The 22,124-nt window shown below is 44.9% G+C and overlaps 1 pseudogene; it reads left to right on the forward strand.

Annotated features, from left to right (window-relative positions):
- The window catches only part of LOC142191135 (uncharacterized), a 91,888-nt pseudogene that overhangs the window by 35,540 nt on the left and 34,224 nt on the right, over positions 1 to 22,124 (forward strand).

The raw sequence follows: 22,124 nt of genomic DNA on the forward strand, positions 1-22,124 counted from the left end.
GTAAAAATTGTGGGTGCACGTAACCCCAATATATTCTTTGAATTCCCAGTCAGAAACTGGCACTATATGGCAGTAGCAAGAAATGAGGGTATTTGTATTCCCAATATACTCTTTGAATTCCCAGTCAGACAATGGCACTGTATACCAGTAGTAAAAATTGTGGGTGCACGTAACCCCAATATATTCTTTGAATTACCAGTCAGACAATGGCACTGTATACCAGTAGTAAAAATTGTGGGTGTATATAGCCCCAATTCTATTGCTAGGGGACTTGCAGGGTATTTCTGGGGTGAAGGTGGGGGGGCACACCGTTGGAACGGGTATCGGGGTATATATCGGGTATACGGGAATACACTGACAGTGTATTCCATTCAGGATCCTGGGAAAGCTGGGTTGCGGCGATTGAGCCCGTCAGTGCCACGTTACACTGACAAGCTTCTCCCTGGAATTTAGCTCTTACAAGAGCTGTTGGTTGTCTTCTCCTTCCTATCCTAGCCTGTCCCTGCCTACCCAGAATCTAAGCCCTAGCTAGCTGGACGGAAACCTCCGTCCCCGGTGAATTGCAAGCTCAGAATGACGCGAAGCTGGGCGGCGCTGTTCTTTTAAATTAGAGGTCACATGTTTTCGGCAGCCAATGGGTTTTGCCTACTTTTTTCAACGTCACCGGTGTCGTAGTTCCTGTCCCACCTACCCTGCGCTGTTATTGGAGCAAAAAAGGCGCCAGGGAAGGTGGGAGGGGAATCGAGTAATGGCGCACTTTACCACGCGGTGTTCGATTCGATTCGAACATGCCGAACAGCCTAATATCCGATCGAACATGAGTTCGATAGAACACTGTTCGCTCATCTCTAGTCTTGTTGTATCCAGCAGTATTATATGGTTATATACATGGGCGGTGTCATTGAGCCGCCATCTAATATGTTTATCCGGCTTCTCACAGACCTGCAGCTACTGTCAGGACATCTTTCATCTTCATGCGGATTAATGATCTAGAACATTCTCTGTGACTTCCCCATTTGTCCGGTGACTTTTACATTATTTGTTTCCCAGATTTTCCATCAGGATAAAGATGTGAGCGACATGAATGCTATATCTATGAGAATAAAGGAAGAGTCCTATGTGAGTGGTGATGAGGAGTGTGAGGAGGACATTCCTACAGGGACCCGCCCAGGTGAGGAGTCACCACTATATAAAGCACAGAAGGGTCACTGATTCTATTCTGACATTGTTTAGACTATTTGTTGTTCCCCGATTCAGGTAAAATACTAATAATACCGGAATATAAATGTGATACCGCTATAGGGGGTAATAAATGTAGTATAGAATAGAACGTACAGCAGGAATATGGACTGGACATCGATGTGAACGAGGCAAATTTCTTCCTCACCGGCTGTCAGTCCTCGTGAAGGGAAAGAATTTACCAGAATTATATAGCAGATTATTTCAGGTAGCGGAAAAATAATCCTCCTGCTCGATCTTCAGGCAGATTCCACCTCAGAGCTCTATGGAAATAAATGGGAGGTGGAAAATCCGGCCTGACCAGTAAGGAATCTGATGGAGATTCAGGGGCTGATTTGGTAAAGCGGCAAAATTCTTCTTCTGAATTCCTGAAGCAGCTTCTACAAATGTCACTGTGGGGTCATTCCAGTTTTTAAAATCGTCCCCACTCGACCTTCTCCGATTTTGCTGAAAATTTATAAGGATGTACATGTATTTTTGAAACTAGGTTCTGTAAATTTTTAGGGCCAGATATCAAATACCTGGGGCACTGTTGACCTTTCACTGGAGGTTCCATCAAGACCGCGGCTTCAGCTAAGAGGATTTTGTCACATAGCCATTAGAGTTCTATACTGGCTATGATGCTGAGATGTGACATACTAGCTCAACTTTTGCTGCTAAACGCGATAAAATTATTACCGGCTATCACAAAACAATATATCGGCCGCAATTTTGTGTCAAAGTAGCTTGAAAATCACGCTGCATGACATTTATGCCAAACTTTGCCAAAATATAACTCAAGAACAAAAACCAATAGTAACTGGTGCTTTGCCCTGTACACCAGACATCTACATGACTTTGCATTGCTGCAATATCATGGTCAGAGCAGATGTATTTGTGGAGATATTCACACCCACATATGATGAAGAACATATAAAATTCAAATTTTACCTATTTTGAGGTCAAATTTCTCAAAAAGGGTACCCCTAAAATCTATGAATTCTGATATCATTGGAAAGAGCACATTTTTCTCTATAAGGATCATCGGGGTTTTTTTTTGGAGTCTCTCAATTTAAGAAAAGAAAAATGCCACTGAACATGGTTTTTTTAATTGTACGCAATGAATGGTAACTGCACTATTCAAACCCTTGCGTTGGTCCATGGTGGTTATACCACTAGCAATTCCCTAAAAATTGCTATTATAATCCTATTAAGAGTTGTAATAACGCTGTCTTTCGAGAATTGGCAGCCCCATGGCCATAGATCTGTCACATCAGAAATGCCTTTTGTGCCAATTACAAACCTCCAGCCAGTGCAATACATTGCCTGCATTTACGATAGCAACTGGTGGATTGGAAATATTTCTGAAATTTCAGTCGACCACCATGATGCATTAATAAATTTTATGCATCCTCATGGACCAGCTAGCTTCTATCACTGGCCGGTGAGAAATGATACCTGCTGGATTCCCGAGCAGTCAATCATTGCAATACTTCCAGCAATGGGACGACAATACAGCTTCTCTGAACCGATTATGTTGCAAATTCAGCAACATATCTAGACCACTTAGACTGAACATTATGGCTTGGGAACCAACAAAATATACCCAATATTAGGCTTGGGATCCTAGGCAAAGACACTCACCCTCAGGCTTCGGAACCTGCGATAAAGAGACCGCCCGTGGCTGGCCTTGCACGGCTATCGGCCATGGCTCCTAGGCGATGGGGCTGCCAATTCTCGAAAGACAGCATTATTACAACTCTTAATAGGATTATATTACCAATTCTTAGGGAATTGCTAGTGGTATAACCACCATGGACCAACGCAAGGGTTTGAATAATGCAGTTACCATTCATTGCGTATGATTAAAAAACCCATGTTCAGTGGCATTTTTCTTTTCTTAAATTGAGAGACTCCAAAGAAAAACCCGATGATCCTTGTAGAGAAAAATGTGCTCTTTCCAATGATATCAGAATTCATAGATTTTAGGGGTACCCTTTTTGAGAAATTTGACTTCAAAATAGGTAAAATTTGAATTTTATATGTTTTTCATCATATGTGGGTGTGAATATCTCCACAAATACATCTGCTTTGACCATGATATTGCAGCAATGCAAAGTCATGTAGATGTTTGGTGTACAGGGCAAAGCACCAGTTACTATTGGTTTTTGGAGTTATATTTGGGCAAAGTTTGGCATAAATGTCACGCGGCGTGATTTTCAAGCTACTTTGACACAAAATTGCGGCCGATATATTGTTTTGTGATAGCCGGTAATAATTTTATTGTGTTTAGCAGCAAAAGTTGAGCTAGTATGTCACATCTCAGCATCATAGCCAGTATAGAACTCTAATGGCTATGTGACAAAATCCTCTTAGCTGAAGCCGCGGTCTTGGTGGAACCTCCAGTGAAAGGTCAACAGTGCCCCAGGTATTTGATATCTGGCCCTAAAAATTTACAGACCCTCGTTTCAAACATACATGTACATCCTTATAAATTTTCAGCAAAATCGGAGATGGTCGAGTGGGGAGCACTGGTCCACTTGACATGGAATGACCTTGTGTAAACCTCACCTTAGACCCCAATCACACTATGGAATCTGCACTTGAAAATCTGGTCTGTACATCCGTCACATTTCCCAGCCTGAACTCTGTCCACACACCAGGACTCCCCGTATCTTAGTGATCTATGACGCTAGGAGTCCCTGCTTCCTTGTGACTCCACAGACCCTACTACATACTGTATAGGACAGCAGATCCGCGGTGAGTTCAGGCTGGGAAATCCAGCAGATGTGGTTTGGATTCTATTGTGTGTATGGGGTGTAATACAGTAAGATTTATGGCATCCTACAGTATTATTCCACATAAGTGGCCATATTTAAGCAGCCAGGGATTGTGTTCACCTCTACAGTGACCTAGAGCAGTGCTGACGTCTCCTGCCCCGCTTCATTACTAGTCACTATCACTGACCTTCGTCTCAGCACAGTGAATACTAATGAAGTAGGCCGCGCTGCCGTCATTTGCTGCCTGTGCCACTGACTTCACTTCTTCACACGGTCTGAAGCATCTCAGACAGCGGCAGCTCAGTGGGGAATATACTTATAAGGTTATGTTATTCAATAATAGTACCATCCATTATCTTCTTGTCAGATGACTGTACCAGGAGCTCAGAGAGACATCTGATATCTACAGATTATAAAGCAGAGGATTATGGTATCACACAAGATCCATATGAAGAACATGCCATTACCCCAGATATACCCTCAGCCATTCAAGAGAAAGATCTCTCTTCTAATTCATCACAGTCTGTTAAGGAAAATGAAAACTTCAGAAGGGGTGTTGAACATCAGAGAACTCACACAGGAGAGAAGCCATATTCATGCCCAGAATGTGGGAAATGTTTTATATCTAAATCACATCTTGTTACACATCAAAGAACTCACACAAAGGAGAAGCCATATTCTTGCCCCGAATGTTGGAAATGTTTTGCTCATAAATCAAATCTTGTTAAACATCAAAAAACTCACACAGGGGAGAAGCCATATTCTTGTTCAGAATGTGAGAAATGCTTTGCTCAGAAATCAAATCTTGTTAAACATCAAAAAACTCACACAGGGGCGAAGCCATATTCTTGCTCAGAATGTGGGAAATGTTTTGCTCAGAAATCTCTTCTTGTTGAACATCAAAGAACTCACACAGGGGAGAAGCCATATTCATGCCCAGTATGTGGGAAATCTTTTCGTCAGAAATCAAATCTTGTTAGGCATCAGAGACTTCACACAGGAGAGAAGTTTTGTTCATGTCCTCAATGTGGGAAATGTTTTGCTCAGAAATCAGTTCTTCTTGAACATCAAAGAACTCACACAGGGGAGAAGCCATATTCTTGCTCCGAATGTGGGAAATGTTTTGCTCAGAAATCAAATCTTGTTACTCATCAGAAAATTCACTCAGGAAAGAAGCCATATTCTTGCCCAGAATGTGGGAAATGTTTTACTAATAAATCAGATCTTGTTAGACATCAGAGAATTCACACAGGAGAGAAGCCATATTCATGCCCAGAATGTGGGAAATGTTTTGCTCATAAATCAAGTCTTGTTGAACATCAAAGAACTCACACAGGAGAGAAGCCATATTCATGCCCAGAATGTGGGAAATGTTTTGCTCATAAATCAAGTCTTGTTGAACATCAAAGAACTCACACAGGAGAGAAGCCATATTCATGCCCAGAATGTGGGAAATGTTTTGCTCATAAATCAAGTCTGGTTGAACATCAGAGAACTCACACAGGGGAGAAACCATTTTGATGCTCAGAATGTGGGAAATGTTTTGCTCAGAGATATGATCTTCTTAAACATCTGAGAAGAGGATTATAAGTGGATTTTTAACCCGATGTTATTGACCCATCTATGTATTAACAAGGAACTTACATTCTCTGTTTTTAGGTTAAAATATTTTTTTTAGTTTAATTCTATTTAAAGTTCTAATTAAGGCTGATCTCTAATTTGTTTGCTATTACATAACGGACTGAGGTTATCTTTATCTGAGATACCTATAATGGCACCTCAGTTACATTTGGATGTCGCTTCTTGGGACTGATTTTCCTGTGGTGTTTTTTTTTATTAGGAAATTGTATATACTGATTTAACGGAATAATGTATATTATATCTACCGTATATACTGGAGTATAAGCCGACTCCCCCCCCTAATTTAACCACAAAAAACTGGGAAAACTTATTGACTCAAGTATAAGCCTTGGGGGGGAAATGCAGCAGCTACTGGAAAATTTCAAAAATTAAAATGGTTTTTGGGTGCAGTAGATGCTGGGGAAGGGGAGGGGGTGATTTGGTTGTCTGTCTGCCACTTCCCCGAGCTTGAGGACTGTTTTTTTTTCCCCCACTTGGAATTCAGCCTGGCTGAATATAGGGTATCTGCAGTGCTCCTATTAACCCCTTCCTGATGGAAGAGGAGCACTGCAGATCCCCTTTATTCAGTAGACCGGGCACTCTCAGACACAGGGATACCTAATGTGTATGAGTTTCACAGTCATTTTCTACTTTTATATGTATTCTAGGGAAAGGAGGGATCTAGAACTTTTATTTATTTTATTCTTTTATTATATTTTTTAAAGCTTCTTTATTTTTTTCACTATTTTATGGGAGATTTTATACATTATTATTGCGGCTGGTCATGGACACCTCCCCCTTCCCCCCCCCCCTCTCAGGCCTCCTTCTTTGAGCTCATATCATGCACCCCAATGTCCCCCTCTTATTTCTCATATAATACACCCCCAAGTCCGCTCTTACTCACGAATATTCTCCTCTCCTTCTCAGTAACTTCTTCTTTCTCTATAACACCGCACCATCCTGTACAATGCAGAACATCTCCACCCACACAAGAAGTCTGATCACATAGTCCTGATGTCATCAGAGGTAGCCCTCACTCACTATTATGTCCTCCTTGTGTCACCTACACAGTATAATGTGTCCGTTTGTTGCCCTCACACATTATAATACAACCCCTGTTCCAATGAAGTATGGACGTTGTGTAAAACATAAATAAAAACAGAATATGATGATTTGCAAATCTTTTTTGTCCTATATTCATAGAATACACTACGAAGACAAGATATTTAATGTCCAAACTAATAAACTTTATTACTTTTTGGAAACTAATTAACTCATTTTGAATTTGATGCCTGCAACATGTTCCAAAAAAAGCTGGGACGGGCAACAGAAGACGGGGCCCGCGGGGCCACGCGGTGGCTCAGTGGTTAGCACTGCAGCCTTGCAGCGCTGGAGTCCTGGTGTTCAAATCCCACCAAGGGCATAAAACCATCTGCAAGGAGTTTGTATGTTCTCCCCGTGTTTGCATGGATTTCCATCCCATATTCCAAAGACATACTGATAGGCAAAAAAATGTACATTGTGAGCGCTATGTGGGGCTCACAATCTACATTAAAAAAAAAAAAAAAAAAAAAGAAGACGGGGCCCGGGGCATGTCTACCACTGTGTTACATCAACTTTCCTTTTAACAACAATAAGTGTTTGGGAACTGAGGACACAAATTGTTGGAGCTTTGTAGATGGAATTCTTTCCCATTCTTGCTTAATGTACCACTTCAGTTTCTCAACAGTCCGGGGTCTCCATTGTCGTATTTTGTGTTTCATAATGTGCCACACATTATCAATGGGAGAGAGGTCTGAACCGCAGGCAGGTCAGTCTAGTACCCGGACTCTTTTACTACGAAGCCACGCTGTTGTAACACCTGTAGAATGGGGCTTGGCATTGTCTTGCTGAAATAAGAAAGGATGTCCCTGAAAAATACGTCGCTTGGATGGCAGCATAAGTTGCTTCAAAACCTGTATGTACCATTCGGCATTAATGGTGCATTCAAGGATGTGCAAGGTACCTATATCATGGGCACTAACACCCCCCATTCCATAAGAGATGTTGGTTTTTGAACTTTGTGCTGATAACAATCTGGACAGTCCTTTTCTTCTTTGGCCCCGAGGACACGACGTCTATGATTTCCAAAAACAATATGAAATATGGACAGCAGACTTTTCCACTTTGCATCAGTCCATCTCAGATGAGCTTGGGCCCCAAGAAGGCGGTGGTGTTTCTGGGTGGTGTTGATATTTGACTTTCGCTTTGCATGGTAGAGCTTTAACTTGCACTTGTAGATGTAGAGACGAACTGTATTGGCTGACAATGGTTTTCTGAAGTATTCCTGAATAAATCCGCAAAAGAATGAATAAAGCCCCAAAATTCCCTTTTCCAATATCAAAATGAGTTAAATTAATATACACAATACATATTTGGTATCGCCGCGTCTGTAACAACCTGCACAATAAAAGGGAAAGGATTTCACCTATACGGTAAATGTCAGTAAGAAAAGACACCAGAAATAATAATTTTTTTGCCATCTCACCTTATATTATTATTATTTATTTATATAGCACCATTAATTCCATGGTGCTTTACATTTGGGGGTTACATACAATACACAGAATATACAGGTAGATATAATACTAACAATGACTGACTGGCACAGTGGGGTAGAGGGCCCTGCCCGCGAGGGCTTACAACCTTATATGCCATAAATATGCTATAAATAGTGATCAAAAAGTCACATGTACCCCAAAATAGTACCAATAAAAAGCACAGGTTGTCCCACAAAAAATAAGCCCTCAACCAACTTGGTCAACCGAAAAATAAAAATGTTACACATCTCAAATGGGTTTTTGTTCTGCAGAATTAGTATTGAATAATATAAATGAGGTATCGCTGTAATCGCACCGACCCGCAGAATAAAGGTCACATGTTACTTATGCTGTACGCCGTGTGGAAAAATATTTAAAAAGTAAAATGCAATGCCAAAATAGTTTTTTTTTTTTTAGCCACCAAGAAAGAGTTTAATAAAAAATAGTCACTAAGTTATAGGCACCCAGGTGTCATTAGAAAATGCATCTCATCCCGCAAAAATACAAGCACTCCTATGGCGACATCACCAGAAAATTTTTTAAAAAATATATATATATAGCTTGTACAATGTGGAGACAAAAATTGCCAACTAGAACACAATTAGCTTCGGCAGGAAGGGAATGTATAAGAGGTGTGAGTGGATATCGGGGGACACCCCAAATTTACAGCTTATGAGGGAAAAGACACCAGAAGTGACCCCCCCCCCCCCCCAATAATGGGAGCTACTGGGAAATAGTAGGGAATTTGGTGTTCCCAATGTACTCCGCACAGCTAAATATTCACTCTTCACCATCTAGTCTCCAAAATGAGGTCACTTTGGGGGTTTTCCACTGTTGTAGTCCCTCTAGGCCTCTGCAAATGCGACACAGCACCTATAAACCATTCCAGTAAAATCGGAGCTCCAAAAGACAAATAACGCTCCTTCTATGCTGAGCCCTCCTCTGTGCCCAAACAGCGGTTTTTGACCACAAATGGGGCATTGCTGTACTCAGGAGAAATGGGGTAACAAAATGGGCTGTCATTCCTTGGTAAAAGGGGAAAAAATTCTGAAACTGTGCATATAACTGTAGAAATTATCATTGACGGGCAAATTCAGAGAAGTTCAGTGAAAAGACTGACGGTTCAAAATGGTCATATCACCCCTAGATGAATTCCTTAAGGGGTCTAGTTTCCAAAATGGGGTCACTTGTGGGTGTTTCCCGCTGCTGTGGTACCTCTAGGGCTCTGTAAATGTAACATGGTGTCTAAAAACTATCCTAATGAAGTTGCTGACGAAATCCCTAAAGGTTCTCTTTGATCTCTGAGGACACATATTCAGTCACGTTGCACAGTAGGGCCACATATGGGATATTTCTACAAACTGCAGAATCGGAGTAATAAATATTATGGTAGGTTTTGCTATTAACCCCTTGTTTGTCACAGAAAAATCTGATTTGAAATGGAAAGTGTGCATTAAAAAGTGACGAAATTTCACCTTCATTTTGCATTAATTCCTGTGGAACACCTAAAGGGTTAATAAAGCTCCTATATACTGTTTTGAATAGTTTGACGATTATAGTTTAAAAAAATTGGGTCAATTATGGGTCTTTTCTAGAGATGAGCGAACACTAAAATGTTCGAGGTTCGAAATTCGATTCGAACAGCCGCTCACTGTTCGAGTGTTCGAATGGGTTTCGAACCCAATTATAGTCTATGGGGAACATAAACTCGTTAAGGGGGAAACCCAAATTCGTGTCTGGAGGGTCACCAAGTCCACTATGACACCCCAGGAAATGATACCAACACCCTGGAATGACACTGGGACAGCAGGGGAAGCATGTCTGGGGGCATAAAAGTCACTTTATTTCATGGAAATCCCTGTCAGTTTGCGATTTTCGCAAGCTAACTTTTCCCCATAGAAATGCATTGGCCAGTGCTGATTGGCCAGAGTACGGAACTCGACCAATCAGCGCTGGCTCTGCTGGAGGAGGCGGAGTCTAAGATAGCTCCACACCAGTCTCCATTCAGGTCCGACCTTAGACTCCGCCTCCTCCGGCAGAGCCAGCGCTGATTGGCCGAAGGCTGGCCAATGCATTCCTATGCGAATGCAGACTTAGCAGTGCTGAGTCAGTTTTGCTCAACTACACATCTGATGCACACTCGGCACTGCTACATCAGATGTAGCAATCTGATGTAGCAGAGCCGAGGGTGCACTAGAACCCCTGTGCAAACTCAGTTCACGCTAATAGAATGCATTGGCCAGCGCTGATTGGCCAATGCATTCTATTAGCCCGATGAAGTAGAGCTGAATGTGTGTGCTAAGCACACACATTCAGCACTGCTTCATCAAGCCAATACAATGCATTAGCCAGTGCTGATTGGCCAGAGTACGGAATTCGGCCAATCAGCGCTGGCTCTGCTGGAGGAGGCGGAGTCTAAGGTCGGACCTGAATGGAGACTGGTGTGGAGCGATCTTAGACTCCGCCTCCTCCAGCAGAGCCAGCGCTGATTGGCCGAATTCCGTACTCTGGCCAATCAGCACTGGCTAATGCATTGTATTGGCGTGATGAAGCAGTGCTGAATGTGTGTGCTTAGCACACACATTCAGCTCTACTTCATCGGGCTAATAGAATGCATTGGCCAATCAGCGCTGGCCAATGCATTCTATTAGCGTGAACTGAGTTTGCACAGGGGTTCTAGTGCACCCTCGGCTCTGCTACATCAGATTGCTACATCTGATGTAGCAGTGCCGAGTGTGCATCAGATGTGTAGTTGAGCAAAACTGACTCAGCACTGCTAAGTCTCTGCATTCGCATAGGAATGCATTGGCCAGCCTTCGGCCAATCAGCGCTGGCTCTGCCGGAGGAGGCGGAGTCTAAGGTCGGACCTGAATGGAGACTGGTGTGGAGCGATCTTAGACTCCGCCTCCTCCAGCAGAACCAGCGCTGATTGGTCGAGTTCCGTACTCTGGCCAATCAGCGCTGGCCAATGCATTCTATTAGCCCGATGAAGTAGAGCTGAATGTGTGTGCTAAGCACACACATTCAGCACTGCTTCATCAAGCCAATACAATGCATTAGCCAGTGCTGATTGGCCAGAGTACGGAATTCGGCCAATCAGCGCTGGCCAATGCATTCTATTAGCCCGATGAAGTAGAGCTGAATGTGTGTGCTTAGCACACACATTCAGCTCTACTTCATCAGGCTAATAGAATACATTGGCCAATCAGCGCTGGCCAATGCATTCTATTAGCTTGATGAAGCAGAGTGTGCACAAGGGTTCAAGCGCACCCTCGGCTCTGATGTAGCAGAGCTGAGGGTGCACAAGGGTTCAAGTGCACCCTCGGCTCTCCTACATCAGAGCCGAGGGTGCGCTTGAACCCTTGTGCAGCCTCGGCTCTGCTACATCAGAGCCGAGGGTGCGCTTGAACCCTTGTGCACACTCTGCTTCATCAAGCTAATAGAATGCATTGGCCAGCACTGATTGGCCAGAGTACGGAATTCGGCCAATCAGCGCTGGCCAATGCATCCCTATGGGAAAAAGTTTATCTCACAAAAATCACAATTACACACCCGATAGAGCCCCAAAAAGTTATTTTTAATAACATTCCCCCCTAAATAAAGGTTATCCCTAGCTATCCCTGCCTGTACAGCTATCCCTGTCTCATAGTCACAAAGTTCACATTCTCATATGACCCGGATTTGAAATCCACTATTCGTCTAAAATGGAGGTCACCTGATTTCGGCAGCCAATGACTTTTTCCAATTTTTTTCAATGCCCCCAGTGTCGTAGTTCCTGTCCCACCTCCCCTGCGCTGTTATTGGTGCAAAAAAGGCGCCAGGGAAGGTGGGAGGGGAATCGAATTTTGGCGCACTTTACCACGTGGTGTTCGATTCGATTCGAACATGGCGAACACCCTGATATCCGATCGAACATGTGTTCGATAGAACACTGTTCGCTCATCTCTAGTCTTTTCTATTATAAAGGCCCCTCACAGTCACTCCACAACTAAATAGGTCCCTAGAAAACAATCTTGAAATTTTCTTGAAAATCTGACAATTTGCTACTAAACTTATAGGCCTTCTAACATCCTAGGAAAGTAATAGGACATTGAGGGAACAGCCGATATAAAGTAGTCATATGGCAAATGGTAAGTCGGGAGAATTTTGTGTGATAGGACTGTCTGTGTATTTACGAGAAAAATAAAAACTTTCAAAATTAATAATTATGAAATTTTCTGTATATTGTCCTTTTTTTTTTAACAAACAATGACAAAGTATAATGAGCATTATGAAGCTATCCTCACAAAAAGTAAGAGATGTCATATATGAAAAACAGGGTCTGAGCCTTAAAGGGGTTGTCTCATCTGAAGAATCCTATCTATACTACTAGTTTATGTGGATTTAAGACATTTCCTAAATACATTGCTTTATCAAAACTGCTTTGTTTGGCCTCTATCTTAATTTATTCACTTCATTGTTGACACTGTGTTTCTATGGCCACTGGGCTTATCTGCTCATTTCCCAAGTGATGTAGCTGCCTGCTCTCAGGGGGGGAGGGAGGGGCTGAGTGCTGCTTATGTCTGACAAGCTCCTCAGATAGAGGAGGGGGGAGGTGAGAGCTCCAGGATTACTGTGCTGTCTATCTTCAGCTCTTCCTATTATCAGCTGGTTTAATTGAATTTGTCTGATAAGGGCTGAGATAAGGAGTCCGGTACCTCTGTATGTAATGCAAGCTGACTCAAATCCAGCTCTGCTACATCAGCCTCTACATCAGCTTCATGCTGTAGTAAAAACCAATCCCGCATTACTAACTGCAAACATAGCAGATAGCAGAGCAAGTGAAACCCCACCCACCAATGTACCGAGAAATACAGGAAGTGAAGAGAGCACAGAGCCTGAAGGTTGGTGAAGAAACGTGATGGGAATACCCCTTTAAGGCCCAAACTACCTAGTAGCAAATCTGTTCGGGACATTCAATGGAAACTCCTATATATACCTAAACATCCCTAGCAATGTGAGTTTGTATTTGTGTAAGTCGCACATGAGGTTTGAGTGTCAGCGACAACTGCAGGACATGAAGGTAATGATGGCGGAATAACAAGAACAGAAACTGATTTAGGGGAAGAGATTTTCAGGAATATTTTATAGTAATAGAATTAATTTTCCAATATTTTCTTCATCTGTGAGTAATAATGACAAATGTTTATCGGGGTCATTGGATGAACTCCGTAGGGACGCCGGGTAGTTTGTACGTTATTGCTCGGCGACTTTTTTCATATTTTCCCGTCTTCCAAAATTCATAACGTTTTTTTCTCTATCCACAATGTTATGTCAGGGCTTATTCCTTGTACTTTTATTTGCCACTATTATGGGGTACATATAATCTGCTGTTATTTACCTTTTTTGGGGGTCCATGTGTAATATCACACAATTCTATAAAATTTTTGCATTTAGTTGTTTCGGCGTTCCTTCTGCATTATACATGACATGGCGGCTTAGTCCGGGGGGCAGTACGATTACGGCGATACCAGATTTATATTGGTTTTATTACATTTTACCACCGGGGTCTCCGTATTCTGACACCTATAACTTTATTTCTGTGTTGTGTTGGGCTCATTATTTGCAGGACAAGTTGTACTTCCTATTGGTCCTAATGTTCGTTATGTAGGACTTTCTGATGACTTTTTATTCCTATCTTGTGGGGAAAGAAAAGTGACCAAAATACATTCGTGTACACATTGCGGTATTAATTTTTTATGGTGTTCACCGTACGGGATAAATAACGCTACTTTTGGATAGTGGGGACTTGTACGCACATGGAGATACCGAACATGTCTGTCTCTTTTTGTCTACATTATATATTTTTTTTAAATATAAAGATTTTTTTTACTTTCTATTGTTGGTTTATTAGTGTTGTGAGCCGATGGCTGGTCAGATAATGGAGGGGGTGTACATCTCACCCAGATTACTCAGGTAGGTGAGATGAGAAAACTCCAGGAATGTTTGTTCTCAGCAGACAACTTTCGTCTGCTGAGCATTTTGGTAAATGCTCAGTATTGGGTTGGATTTTTAGGAATGACAGGTAGGGTGGTAGTGGGACCTGTCATTCCACCCTCCGCAAGTCCACACTTTGGGGATGTTCTGGCAGCGACTCAGCTACAGAGAGTCTCCTCGTCAAGGAGGCTTAAGAAGCCAGCGCCAGCAGTAGACTCTGAGTAGAGCTTGGCTGGAGAGCTGACAGAGAGGTCATATTTTTGGAGCTGTGTCCTGAGTGAGTCTACTGGCTTTTGGATTTCTAGGTGAGGTAATCGTGGGTTATGTAGATAACTTGTTTCCCATAGTCCAAACAGCGGCACAACATATGGGGTATTCCTACCCCTGTGCGTGGTTTAGGACAGGTGGATTTTTAATTAATTAACTTCACACTGACCCCCCCCCCCCCCTATAAGAAGGTAAGAGGAACCTCCTCCCCTTGTGTTAGTTATAAAGTAAACCTGACAGTAAAAAATTAATAGGGAGGGAGTCTTGTACCGCTGTTTGGACTATGGGAAACAGGTTATCTACATAATCCACGATTCCCCCACGTCCAAACCGCGGCACAACAGATGGGGATGTAGCGAGATAACCCCTAGGGAGGACCTCCTTGGCACACGGATGATAAAACGGTTCGGCCGAAGGCAGTAGCCTCTGACCTCTGAAGGTCTAAATGGTAATGTCTAACAAAAGAACTGTGGGGCTGCCAGGTGACAGCTGTACAAATATGTTGAATTGTCTGAACGTATCTTCACTGCCCTGCCCTGAAGGGAGGGGGCAAAATGTAGAAGTGCTAGGTAGATGGCTCTGATTTCGCACCAGTTGGAAGACCTGGTCCTTACTGACCAATTCCAAACCCCTCTTGCATACATCTCGCCTAGATGGGCTCCCCAACTGGTAAGAGATGCTTCCGTTGTCAACAGGATCCAGACCGGCTGGGTCGTGGACCTTCTGTCTTTCAGATGGGCCCACCACCTGAGTGACGGGTATTGAGGGATAGATGGATGTGTGAATCCAGACTCTGAGGGCTGCGGTTCCACTTCTTGAGGACCTCGCTCTGAAGAGGGCACATATGCCACATTGCCCATGGGACTGCCTCTGCAGAGGCATAAGCCCCAGCACTTTCATGGCCGTTCGGATCGACACCTGGCGCCTCTGATAGAGCTGTCTGACAGCTACTTTGATCTTCTCCTTCCTCTGGTGAGGAAGAGATACTGTCGTCTGGACAGAATCCAGCACGAACCCCAGAAAATTTTTCTTTGTAGAGGGTTCCACGTCTGACTTGCCCCAATTTATTATCCAGCCGAGGCTTTGTAAGAGGCTGGTGGTGACGTGCAGGTGACTTCTTAGCAACTCCTCTGAGTACGCCTTTAGCAGCCAATCGTCCAAGTACGGGACTATAAACAGCTCTTGGAGCCTGAGACAGGCAGCGATCGGTGCTATGACCTTCGTGAAGATATAGGGTGCCGAGGTGATACCGAACGGTAGAGGTGTGAACTGGAAGTGACACAGCCGTCCGTGCATTAAAACAGCTATCCTCAGATATTTCTTGTGAGGAGGAAAAATTGGGATGTGAAGGTAGGCATCTTTGAGGTCCAAAGTGGCGAGAACGTCGCCAGGCTGGAGAAAGGTGATCACAGACTTTATCGTTTCCATCCAGAAGTGCAACTTGCAGATAAACCGGTTCAGAAACCTGAGGTCGATTATCATCCTCCAGCCCCTGATGCTTTTGGCACCAGGAAGACTGGAGAATACACGCCTGCGCCTCTCTCTTCCATCGGGACTGGTTCCAGGGCCTCTTTGTCCAGATATTCTTGAATCATTCCTTCCAGACTCGCTTGCTTTTGCCTTGAAAAAGAGCGGGTTGCGATATACCTGGCGGGGGAAGAAACTTTTGTAGGTGCCCTTGGTATCCCTTGGACTGAAAGCCTGACCTTCTATATTGTGGCCTGGATGACGATTGGCGCTGGGAGCCTATGCCACGGGATGATGTTTCTGGTCTGCTTCCATAAGACTGCGGAAGGGATTTCCCCTTACTGTCTGCCAGCCCCTCCATAATTTCATCCAGCTGTTTCCCAGTCTTGAAAGCATTATCAACCTTCCACGGTTTTAACCAGAGAGGTCTTCTGGCAGCTGCCGATAAGGCCATCCCCTTTGCAGCCACCTTCACCTGATAAGTGGCTGCTTCAGCCAGGAACTCCGTAGACAGAGACTAAAAAGATTTCAGGAGGTCATCACTGGGAACTCCGTCATCAATGTCTCGCTGTAACCTCGCCAGATTCGCTTGTAGCTGGTTAGAGACCTCAGAGGAGGCTATGCCAATAGAAGCCTGCAAGGCCGTGGCCGTGTGAATGCGCCTCAGGATGCATTTGTTGCGTCTGTCTATGGCGTCCGGCAGATTTGATCCATCCTCCGATGGAACTACAGAACACATACATACCTCCCAACTTTTGAAGAACTGAAAGAGGGACATAATGTGCGGCTTAGCGCGCCGCCGCAAATTTAGCCCCACCCACTTTTTGTGTTGACTCCGCTCCACTCATTAATTTTTCATGTACCCGCACACAGTATAATCCTCCTACAGTCACCCGTAAATTATATGTCCCCCCTCTATCTCTCCCCCAGTTTCATATACACCCTTCATCTGCCCCCAGTTTCATGTCCCTCTTCCATCTCTGCCCCCAGATTCATGTCCTCTCCATCTCTGCCCCCAGATTCATGTCCCACATCTCTGCCCCCAGATTCATGTCCCTCCATCTCTGCCCCCAGATTCATGTCCTCTCCATCTATGCCCCAATGTCATGCCGTCCTCTCCTTCATCTGCCCCCAGATACACGTTCCACCTCCACATTAAACTTACCTTCTCCTCCGCTCCCTCGCCACTCTCTGCCCGCCTCTCTCGCTGACACATGCGGCTGGAGGAAGGAGCTGACACAGGTCAGCTCCTCGCTTCGCCGCTGCCCGCCTCTCTCCCTGACACATGCGACTGAAGCTGCTCGCGTGCTCGCTTCGCCGCTGCGTCTCTCTCTCGCTGACACATGCGGCTGAAGCGAGGAGCTGACCTGTGTCAGCTCCTCGCTTCGCTGCTGCCGCCGGCTCCTGGCTTGTAGATGCGATGTGAAAATTTGAATAAAAAATGATCAAGCAATAGCATTTCCCAAAAATGGTAAAACTAAAAAGTACACCCGGCTCTGCAAAAAAAGACGCCCTATGCATCCCTGTACACGGACGTATAAAAAAGTTACGGCTGTCAGAATATGGCGACTTTTAGAAGAAAATTTTTTAACACAGTTTTGGATTTTTTTAAGGGGTTAAAATGTAAATAAAACCATATAAATTTGATATCCCCAGAATCGTACCGAAACACAGAATACAGGGGACATGTCATTGTGGCTGCACAGTGAACGCCGTAAAACCAAAGTCCGTAAGAAAGTCGCAGAAATGCATTTTTTCTTCAAATCCACCCCATTCTGAATTTTTTTTCCAGCTTCCCAGGACATTATATAGAATAAATAATGGTGGCATCATGAAGAAAAATTTGTCCCACAAAAATTAAGACCTCATATGGCTCTGGGAGCGGAGAAATAAAAAAGTTATGGGCTTTAGAAGGAGGGGAGTCAAAACCAAAAAATGCCATCGATGGGAAGGGGTTAATTGGCAACGCCTTGGTTTTAGCTGAGTTTATCTTATAACGGGAGTGTCAGCGCTGATTGGCCAGAGTTCATAATTCAGCCAATCAGTGCTGGCTCTGCTGGAGGAGGAGGAGTCTAAGGTCGGACCAGAATGGAGACTGGTGTGGAGCGATCTTAGACTCCGCCTCCTCCAGCAGAGCCAGCGCTGATTGGCCGAATTATGAACTCTGGCCAATCAGCGCTGGCCAATGCATTCCTATGGGAAAAAGTTTATCTCACAAAAATCACAATTACACACCCGGTAGAGCCCCAAAAAGTTATTTTTAATAACATTCCCCCCTAAATAAAGGTTCTCCCTAGCTATCCCTGCCTTTACAGCTATCCCTGTCTCATAGTCACAAAGTTCACATTCTCATATGACCCGGATCTGAAATCCACTATTCGTCTAAAATGGAGGTCACCTGATTTCGGCAGCCAATGACTTTTTCCAATTTTTTTCAATGCCCCCAGTGTCGTAGTTCCTGTCCCACCTCCCCTGCGCTGTTATTGGTGCAAAAAAGGCGCCAGGGAAGGTGGGAGGGGAATCGAATTTTTTTGGAGTTTGCCACGTGATGTTCGATTCGAATCGAACACATCGAACAGCCTGATTCCATAGAACACTGTTCGCTCATCTCTAGTTACTACTAGTCCAAAAGAAAGGAGTCGGTAATATAATGGCTGCATCTAATCCAGAGATAAAAAGCATTGCAGAAAAACCAACACCTCAAATTGGACAAAAAATTGCACCAAATAGGGCAACATGTGGACACTCCACTGACAGCGTTTTATTAGCGTATTATTATTTTTTTTATTATTATTATTTTATTTACATTTTTTTAAACTTTTTTATTATATTTTTATTTTATTTTCAGATTTTGCCCCCATAAGGTGATAAGAAACCTTTGGGGACATCTGATCACTTTTTTGTTTGTACTGGAGGCTGATTTCTCCTATAACTGGGGCTGCTACATTTAGCCTCCTGCACGCTGTATACACTGTATACAGAGCTGATCTGGATGTTATCTCCCATATCTCTGCTTTATATGAATATGTTGCTGGTGGTAACATTAGTGCTGTCAGTTCTTGTTACTTACAGGAGACGTCTTCCCCCATTTTTAGGCTCCCTCATTTCCAGACATCTTCCCGTCGGACCGCCATGATCACTTCTTCCAGCTTTGACTTGACTCCAAAGTTTTGAACAAAAACATCTTTGACTCCTCACTTATCCACACACCTGACCCCTATATATATATACTGTATATATGCCCCACCGCAGCCTCCTGCAGCCACTATTATGCCCTGGAGTATAATAATCAGAAAACCAGGAGAGGTGAAGAAACATAATAACCAGTGTTACTCACCTCTCTGGGATCCGATGTTAATCCTAGCCTGTATGGTAATGCCCAGATGTCACATGGTCCCGGACATCACCACACAGGCCTGAAGCCTGCTAGGCTTAACACTGGATCCAGATGAGGTGAGTAACACCAGGGGTGAACCTGCCTTTTTCACCGCCCGAGGGGGGCGACAGAAAGCGGGGGCGGGGTGGGGCGGAGCGGCGTTAGCAGGTAGAGAGCAGGAACGGAGAGGACCTGCTCTCTGCCTTAGTGTCACTGCTCAGTGACGCTAAGCCATCCTCAGGGGAGGTGAGAGAACATAATAAACAGTGTTAGTGACCCCTGCACACAGTATTATGTCCCATAGTGACCCCTGCACACAGTATTATGTCCCATAGTGGCCCCTGCACACAGTATTATCCCCCATAGTGACCCCTGCACACAGTATTATGTCCCATAGTGACCCCTGCACACAGTATTATCTCCCATAGTGGCCCCTGCACACAGTATTATGTCCCATAGTGGCCCCTGCACACAGTATTATCCCCCATAGTGACCCCTGCACACAGTATTATCTCCCATAGTGGCCCCTGCACACAGTATTATGTCCCATAGTGACCCCTGCACACAGTATTATGTCCCATAGTGCCCCTGCACACAGTATTATGTCCCATAGTGGCCCCTGCACACAGTATTATCCCCCATAGTGACCCCTGCACACAGTATTATGTCCCATAGTGACCCCTGCACACAGTATTATCTCCCATAGTGGCCCCTGCACACAGTATTATGTCCCATAGTGGCCCCTGCACACAGTATTATCCCCCATAGTGACCCCTGCACACAGTATTATCTCCCATAGTGGCCCCTGCACACAGTATTATGTCCCATAGTGACCCCTGCACACAGTATTATGTCCCATAGTGCCCCTGCACACAGTATTATGTCCCATAGTGGCCCCTGCACACAGTATTATCCCCCATAGTGACCCCTGCACACAGTATTATGTCCCATAGTGACCCCTGCACACAGTATTATCTCCCATAGTGGCCCCTGCACACAGTATTATGTCCCATAGTGGCCCCTGCACACAGTATTATGCCCCATAGTGACCCCTGCACACAGTATTATCTCCCATAGTGGCCCCTGCACACAGTATTATGTCCCATAGTGACCCCTGCACACAGTATTATCTCCCATAGTGGCCCCTGCACACAGTATTATGTCCCATAGTGGCCCCTGCACACAGTATTATGTCCCATAGTGGCCCCTGCACACAGTATTATGTCCCATAGTGGCCTCTGCACACAGTATTATGTCCCATAGTGGCCCCTGCACACAGTATTATGCCCCATAGTGGCCCCTGCACACAGTATTATGTCCCATAGTGGCCCCAGCACACAGTATTATGTCCCATAGTGGCCTCTGCACACAGTATTATGTCCCATAGTGGCCCCTGCACACAGTATTATGTCCCATAGTGGCCCCTGCACACAGTATTATGTCCCATAGTGGCCCCTGCACACAGTATTATGCCCCATAGTGACCCCTGCACACAGTATTATGTCCCATAGTGGCCCCTGCACACAGTATTATGTCCCATAGTGGCCCCTGCACACAGTATTATGTCCCATAGTGGCCCCTGCACACAGTATTATGCACCATAATGGCCCCTACTCAAAGCATACCTCCCAACTTTTGAAGAACCGAAAGAGGGACAAAATGTGCGGCTGCAAGTTTAGCCCCGCCCACTTTTGTGTTGACTCCGCCCATTCTCATTAATTTTTCATGTGCCCGCACACAGTATAATCCTCCTACAGTCACCCGTAAATTATATGTCCCCCCTCCATCTCTGCCCCCAGTTTCATATACACCCTTCATCTGCCCCCAGTTTCATGTCCCCACATCTCTGCCCCCAGATTCATGTCCCCACATCTCTGCCCCCAGATTCATGTCCCCTCCATCTCTGCCCCAGATTCATGTCCCCTCTCCATCTCTGCCCACAGATTCATGTCCCCCATCTCTGCCCCCAGATTCATGTCCCTCCATCTCTGCCCCCAGATTCATGTCCCTCCATCTCTGCCCCAGATTCATGTCCCCTCCATCTCTGCCCCCAGATTCATGTCCCCTCCATCTCTGCCCCCAGATTCATGTCCCTCCATCTCTGCCCCAGATTCATGTCCCCTCCATCTCTGCCGCCAGATTCATGTCCCCTCCATCTCTGCCCCCAGATTCATGTCCCTCCATCTCTGCCCCAGATTCATGTCCCCTCCATCTCTGCCGCCAGATTCATGTCCCCTCCATCTCTGCCCCCAGATTCATGTCCCTCCATCTCTGCCCCAGATTCATGTCCCCTCCATCTCTGCCGCCAGATTCATGTCCCCTCCATCTCTGCCCCAGATTCATGTCCCCTCTCCATCTCTGCCCACAGATTCATGTCCCCCCATCTCTGCCCCCAGATTCATGTCCCTCCATCTCTGCCCCCAGATTCATGTCCCTCCATCTCTGCCCCCAGATTCATGTCCCTCCATCTCTGCCCCAGATTCATGTCCCCTCCATCTCTGCCCCAGATTCATGTCCCTCCATCTCTGCCCCCAGATTCATGTCCCCTCCATCTCTGCCCCCAGATTCATGTCCCCTCCATCTCTGCCCCCAGATTCATGTCCCCACATCTCTGCCCCCAGATTCATGTCCCCACATCTCTGCCCCCAGATTCATGTCCTCTCCATCTCTGCCCCCAGATTCATGTCCTCTCCATCTCTGCCCCCAGATTCATGTCCCCTCCATCTCTGCCCCCAGATTCATGTCCCCACATCTCTGCTCCCAGATTCATGTCCCCTCCATCTCTGCCCCCAGATTCATGTCCCCTCCATCTCTGCCCCCAGATTCATGTCCTCTCCATCT

This window comes from Leptodactylus fuscus, chromosome 1, assembly GCF_031893055.1.
Source record: "Leptodactylus fuscus isolate aLepFus1 chromosome 1, aLepFus1.hap2, whole genome shotgun sequence".
Classification (NCBI taxonomy): domain Eukaryota; kingdom Metazoa; phylum Chordata; class Amphibia; order Anura; family Leptodactylidae; genus Leptodactylus; species Leptodactylus fuscus.